This window comes from Apium graveolens, chromosome 6 (genome assembly GCF_009905375.1).
Source record: "Apium graveolens cultivar Ventura chromosome 6, ASM990537v1, whole genome shotgun sequence".
Taxonomy (NCBI): Eukaryota; Viridiplantae; Streptophyta; class Magnoliopsida; order Apiales; family Apiaceae; genus Apium; species Apium graveolens.
The window spans coordinates 69,882,239-69,889,007 of record NC_133652.1 but is presented as its reverse complement, the minus strand read 5'-3'; the positions used below and the strand labels follow the sequence as shown (position 1 = coordinate 69,889,007).

The 6,769-nt window shown below is 40.7% G+C and overlaps 1 non-coding gene across 1 annotated transcript; it reads left to right on the top strand.

Annotated features, from left to right (window-relative positions):
* Positions 1-5,396: 5,396 nt before the first annotated feature.
* On the top strand, positions 5,397-5,503 carry LOC141669671 (small nucleolar RNA R71). Its single transcript, XR_012553939.1, has one exon. It is a non-coding gene; the product is annotated as a small nucleolar RNA R71 (small nucleolar RNA).
* The last annotated feature ends 1,266 nt before the right edge of the window (positions 5,504-6,769 follow it).

The following is a 6,769-nucleotide window of genomic DNA, read 5'->3' as shown; positions in this document are numbered from 1 at the left end:
AATCGTCACAAAGAACCCCCTCTCTCAAAAGCTTAGCATACGCCTCCTCAACAGCCCTATCAAACAATCGGGGCCTCGCAGCAATGCTCCTCGATGAATTAGTAGCAGTCGGGTTGGTGCTGCTGCTACCCATAGTTCTTGATATCTTTGGTGCCATGAAAACTGAGAATTAGGGCTTGAGAGTTTGTGTTTTGTGTGTAGGAGAGAGTTTGAGAGTTGAAAGTATATGAGATGTGTAATATGAGGTTGTATGTATGTATAGGGTAGGCTTATGGTTAGAACTTGAATTGGAGTGGGATTGTGGCTAATTTGTAGGAAGAAAATTGTGGGTAATGGGGATTGTGGGCTGTGGTTTTTTTTGTTTGTTTTTGTTTTCTTGTTTTTTTATAGGCTGAAAACGAATTTTTTAAGGTTCAGGTCCACAGGCGATCGCCTGGTACCAGCAGGCGATCGCCTGGTACCAGCAGGCGGGCGCCTGCTCTCATGCGACTGCCTGGTCCTAGCAGGCGGGCGCCTGCAAGGTCTCTGGAAAAAAAATAATTCTGCCAACATGTTTATGACTTTTTTGGGTTTTTGGATAGAGTACTAAATTCTAAGGGTTCATATGGTCTCATATCTTGGGTTGCTTCTTTTACGTCATTAGCTTGACGTAGAGTAATGCGATCAAGTTGACAATAAAACGGCACTAACCACTTCACGGTTTGCCGTATCCCCATAATAGTGCTTCAATCTCTGACCATTTACTTTGAATGTTTGGCCCGGATCATTCTCAAAAATCTCCACCGCTCCATGTGGAAACACAGTTTTGACGATAAATGGTCCAGACCACCTTGATTTCAACTTTCCAGGAAAAAGTCGGAGACGAGAGTTGAATAGAAGAACTTGTTGCCCCGACACGAATGACTTAGGAGATAGCTTCATGTCATGCCACCTTTTTACTTTTTCCTTGTACATTTTGTTGTTTTCGTACGCTTGAAGTCAAAATTCATCAATTTCATTTAACTGAAGCATTCGCTTCTTCCCAGCTGCATCTAGATCAAGGTTTAACTTCTTCAATGCCCAATAAGCCTTATGCTCAAGCTCCGCAGGTAAATGGCATCCCTTACTATAGACAAGTTGAAATGGGGACATCCCAAGTGGAGTCTTGTATGTTGTTCTATTAGCCCAAACAGCTTCATCGAGCTTCAAAGACCAATCTTTCCTTGACAGACAAATGACTTTCTCTAGAATGCGCTTGATCTCTCTATTAGACACTTCAGCTTGACCATTAGTTTGTGAATGATAGGCAGTAGCAATGCGATGATTCACATTGTAGCGTTGCATCATAGAAGTGAACTTACGATTGTAAAAATGCGACCCTTCATCACTTATGATAACTCCTGGCGTTCCAAACCTTGTGAATATCTTCTTATGAAGAAAAATCAACACTACCTTTATATCATTAGTCGATAGAGCCTTGACTTCTACCCATTTCGAGAATAATCGACTGCCAGCAAGATGTACTGATTATTGCAGGATGAGATAAATGGTCCCATGAAATCGATTCCCCAAACATCGAAGACCCCAACTTCAAGCATCACATTTAAAGGCATCTCATCATTTCTGGTAAGATTCCCAACTCTTTCGCAACAATCACACCTTAAAACGAACTGATGTGCATCCTTAAACAACGTAGGCCAGAAAAAACCTGCTTGAAGAATACGAGCTGTTGTCTTTTCACCACTATAATGTCCACCATAAACTGTGGAATGACAGTCTCGTAATATCCCCTCCGTCTCACAGAATGGGATCATCTCCAGATGATCTGGTTAGCTTCTTGTCTACACAAATATGGTTCATCCCACATGTACCACTTCACCTCATGCAAAAACTTCTTCTTTTGAGCCGCATTCATATTAGGAGGCATTATATTGCTAACAAGATAGTTTACAATGTCTGCAAACCATGGCTCTTCCTCTTGAATTGCGAACAACTGCTCATCCGGAAAATATTCGTTGATCAATGTCTTATCATGTGAAGTAGAATTGGGAATCTCCAATCTAGAGAGATGGTCAGCTACTTGATTTTCAGTACCTTTTCGATCCTTGATCTCTAACTCAAATTCCTGTAGCAAGAGCACCCAACGAATAAGTCTAGCCTTCGAATACTTCTTTGAGACCAGATAGTGGATGGTCGCGTGATCAGTGAACACTGTCACCTTTGTCCCAAGTAGATAAGATCGAAATTTTTTGAAACAAAAAACTATCACCAAGAGCTCCTTCTCAGTAGTGGTGTATTTCAATTGAACTCCATTTAGTATCTTACTAGCATAGTAGACCACATGAAAGATACTAGACTTACGCTGCCCAAGAACTGCTCCCACCACATAATCACTTGCATCGCACATCATCTCAAAAGGTTCTCTCCAATCAGGTGCCGTAATAATTGGTGCAGTGATCAAACTCTTCTTGAGAGTCTCGAATGCTGCCAAGCATTCATCATCAAATTTGAAAGGCACATCTTTCTCGAGCAAGTTGCACAACGGCTTAGATATCTTAGAGAAGTTCTTGATGAAATGCCGATAAAAACCCGCATGACCAAGAAAGCTACGAATTTCTTTCACAGAAATAGGTGGCGGAAGATTTTCAATGACTCCCACCTTGGCCTTATCCACCTCAAGAACCTTACTAGAGACCTTATGCCCAAGAATGATGCCTTGTTGCATCATGAAATGACATTTTTCTCAATTGAGCACTAGATTGGTTTCCACACACCTTTTGAGCACCAAACGGAGATTATTCAAGCATTCATCATACGAATGTCCAAAGATGGAGAAGTCGTCCATGAACACTTCGACATTATTTCCAATCATATCAGAGAATATAGCCATCATGCATCTCTGAAAAGTAGCAGGTGCGCCACATAAGCCAAAAGATACTCTGCAAAAAGCAAACGTGCCAAATGGACAAGTGAAACTAGTCTTCTCTTGATCTTATGGTGCAATGCAAATCTGATTGTAGCCCGAATAGCCATCCAGAAGACAATAACACTCATGATCAGCCAACCTATCAAGCATTTGATCAATAAATGGAAGAGGGAAGTGATCCTTTCTTGTGGCTTTATTCAACTTTCTGTAATCCATGCATACCCTCCATCCGGTTACTGTTCGAGTGGGGATGAGTTCATTCTTCTCATTTGCTACCACGGTAATACCTCCTTTCTTAGGTACACATTGCACGGGGTTCACCCAAGAACTGTCAGAAATAGGATATATGATTCCTGCATCCAGCCACTTTAAAATTTCTTTCTTCACCACTTCTTTTATGATAGGATTAAGCCTTCGCTGTTGCTCAACAGTCAGCTTGCTACCTTCTTCTAGTAGAATTTTATGCATGCAGTACGAAGGGCTGATCCCTTTTATATCTACTATAGTCCATCTGATGGCCAATTTGAATTCTCTCAGAATCCTCAAGAGCTTGTCCTCATCACTACCTGAAAGGTCAGCTGAAATAATAACAGGCAAAGTAGATGCATCACCTAAAAAAGCATACCTCAAGTGTTCAGGCAATGGCTTAAGCTCCAAAGTAGGTGCTTCCTCGATAGATGGTTTGAGCTTTCCCTCAGTCTTCTTGAGATCAGTATTACCAAGAGATTCAAATGGCATGTCTAGCTTTCGTTTCCAAGGAGAAGCATTTAGATATTGTAACTGCTCATTGCCTTCATCATCATCACTGTCAAATTCCCCCAATAAGGCTTTTTTTAAGGCATCAGACCTTAGCACATGATCAAGTTCTGAAGTAACTGCAGAATCAATCAAATCCACCTTGAAGCACTCCTCATCTTCTGTAGGGAATTTCATTGCATTGAACACATTGAATGTCACATCCTGATCTTGCACCCTCATAGTAAGTTCACCTTTTTACACATCTATCAAGGTATGGCCTGTAGCCAAGAAAGTTCTTCCCAAGATTATGGGAATCTTCTTATCTTCCTCGAAATCCAGAATGATAAAATTTACAGGAAAGATGAGCGTGTCCACCTTTACTAGCACGTCCTCCACGATGCCTCATGGGTATGTAATCGAGCGATTAGCCAATTGTAGATACATATAGGTGGGCTTCGGATCAGGAAAATTCAGCTTTTTGAAGATAGACAACGGCATCAGATTGATGCTTACTCCCAAATAGCAAAGGCACTTGTCGAATGACAACTTGCCAATGGTGCAAGATATGGTGAAGCTACATGGATCCTTAAGCTTTAGAGGTAACTTTTGTTGCAGCACAGCACTGCACTCTTCCGTCAGAGCAACGGTATCAAGATCATCCAGTTTCACCTTCCTTGAAAGAATACCTTTCATAAATTTCGCATAACTAGGCATTTGCTCCAGAGCCTCAGCGAAAGGTATGTTAATGTGAAGTTTCTTGAACACCTCCAGAAACTTACCAAATTGCTTGTCCAGCTTTTATTTTTGCAATCTCTTAGGAAAAGGTGGTGGATGATAGAGCCGTTTCTCCCCTGTATTACCCTCAGGCAGAGTGTGTTCAACAGTAGTCTTCCTTGGTTCCCCCTCTTTCTCCTTTTGCTTTTCTTCTTCATCTACAACTTCAGCTTCTCCATCTTTTGCTTTTTCAGCATCAACAACTTTTCCAGACCTTAAGGTGACAGGTTTGACTTGCTCCTTAGCTTCCTTCCTGCCTGACACTTCAGTATCACTGGGAAGTGTGCCATATTGACGATTGAGCAAGGCATTGGCTATTTGTCCAATTTGATTTTCTAAGGTCTTGATCAAAATAACCTGACTTTTGCACAATAGCTTTAACTCCTCGAAATCAGCACTAGAAGGTGGAGCAACACCTCCTTGTTGAGGATATGTTTGCCTTTGAGCATATTGCTGAGGTGGCTGGAATCCAGGTGGATTAAACTATTTACTTGTAACTTGCTGATATGGTTGCTGAACAACATTTTGATTATTGCTCCAACTGAAATTGGGATAATTTCTGTTATTAGGATGATAAGTAGCGGGCACAGGCTGCTGCGATCGCTGATAATTGTCCACATACTGAACAGATTCATTAACAAGAGAACACTGATCCTTAGCATGAGAGCCTGCACAAAGCTCACAGACAATAGCTATTTGATTGACTCTATAGTTGGCTAAAGAATCGACCTTCATAGACAGCGCTTGGAGCTGCGCTGCAATAGCTGTAGCTGCATCAACTTCCAGAATACATGCTACCTTCCCAGGCATCATCCTTTGAGTTGGGTTTTGATACTCATTTGCAGCCATAGTTTCAATGAGATTATAGGCTTCAGTATAGCTTTTGGCCCACAAGGCACCTCTAGAAGCTGCATCGAGCATGGGTTGAGATTGGACCCCCAAACCATTATAGAAACCAGTGATCACCATCCAGTCAGGCATACCATAATGTGGACACTTTCTCAACATCTCCTTATAGCGCTCCCAAGCTTCGCACATAGTTTCTCCTGGTTGCTGCGCAAACTGAGTAAGAGCACTCCTCATAGCTGCAGTTTTAGCCATTGGATAGAACTTCACCGGAAACTTTTGTGCAAGATCTTGCCAAGTAGTGATGGACCCAGCCGGTAAAGAATGTAACCAGTCCTTAGCTTTGTCCCTCAAAGAGAATGGGAAAGCCTCACCTTGATAGCCTCATCAGTAACACCATTATATTTGAAAGTACTACAGATCTCGACAAAATTCCTGATATGCATTTTGGGATCTTCAGTCGCAGCACCTCCAAAAGAAACAGAATTCTGCACCATCTGAATAGTGCCCGACTTGATTTCAAAATTATTGGCCTCAATAGCCGGATGAATGATGTTTGACTGAATGTCATCAATTTTAGGCCGAGAAAAGTCCATAAGAGCTGGATCAGCTTGAACTATACGATCACCCATTATTTCAAGTTCTTTCTTTTCACTCTCTTTATCCGAATCTTCAAAAACTATCTTCTCCGGAAAATTAAGAGTTGTATATGTCTCCCCAGCTTTATCCAGAGTCCTCTTGCGAGTGCAAGAACATGTTTGCATAAACGCTCGCTAGAGTACTTGAAACAAAACTGAAAGCATTAAGTAAAAAATATTAATCACTGAATCCTAACGACCAATGATAGCAAGTACATAAACTAAACAAATTAACACTGAGTCCCCGGCAGCGGCGCCAAAAGTTGTTAGGCACAAAGCATGCGCTAAATAAATCACGCAAGTATACGCATTCGCAAGTAATATAGAATGATTTCTAGTTCGTTCCCACAGAGACTCTGATTAATTATATTTACTTAACACTTACTCACAATGTATGATTACTCTTCAATGTCAAGACAATAACAATTAAGGTTGATTAACTAATATTAACTACGAGAATTAAACACTTAAATTATAAATATTAAACACACATGAGACCATAACTTCATTACTACTTTATTCAATAGTTATTGTTATTACCCTTAACATGTAATGGTGATGATATTAATCGAACAACACGAAACTGATAAGCGCCACCTTTCATTATACGAATACCATTCTACCAAGAATCCACAATTAAGATAGAAGTTGAATAGGCATCAATTATGTTGAGACCCTGTCACACCCCCAACTTAAATAGCAAAGTAAATGTAACTATTACACCGTTTAAAAATAAATAAACATAACCAAATCCAAGATCTTATAGTTTAGGGTTTGGAACAGCCCAACACTACCATCTATTACAACTGATTTTAAATATCGAGTCCTCACACAAAACTACTATCTCTTATTCTACCTGAGCTCGAAA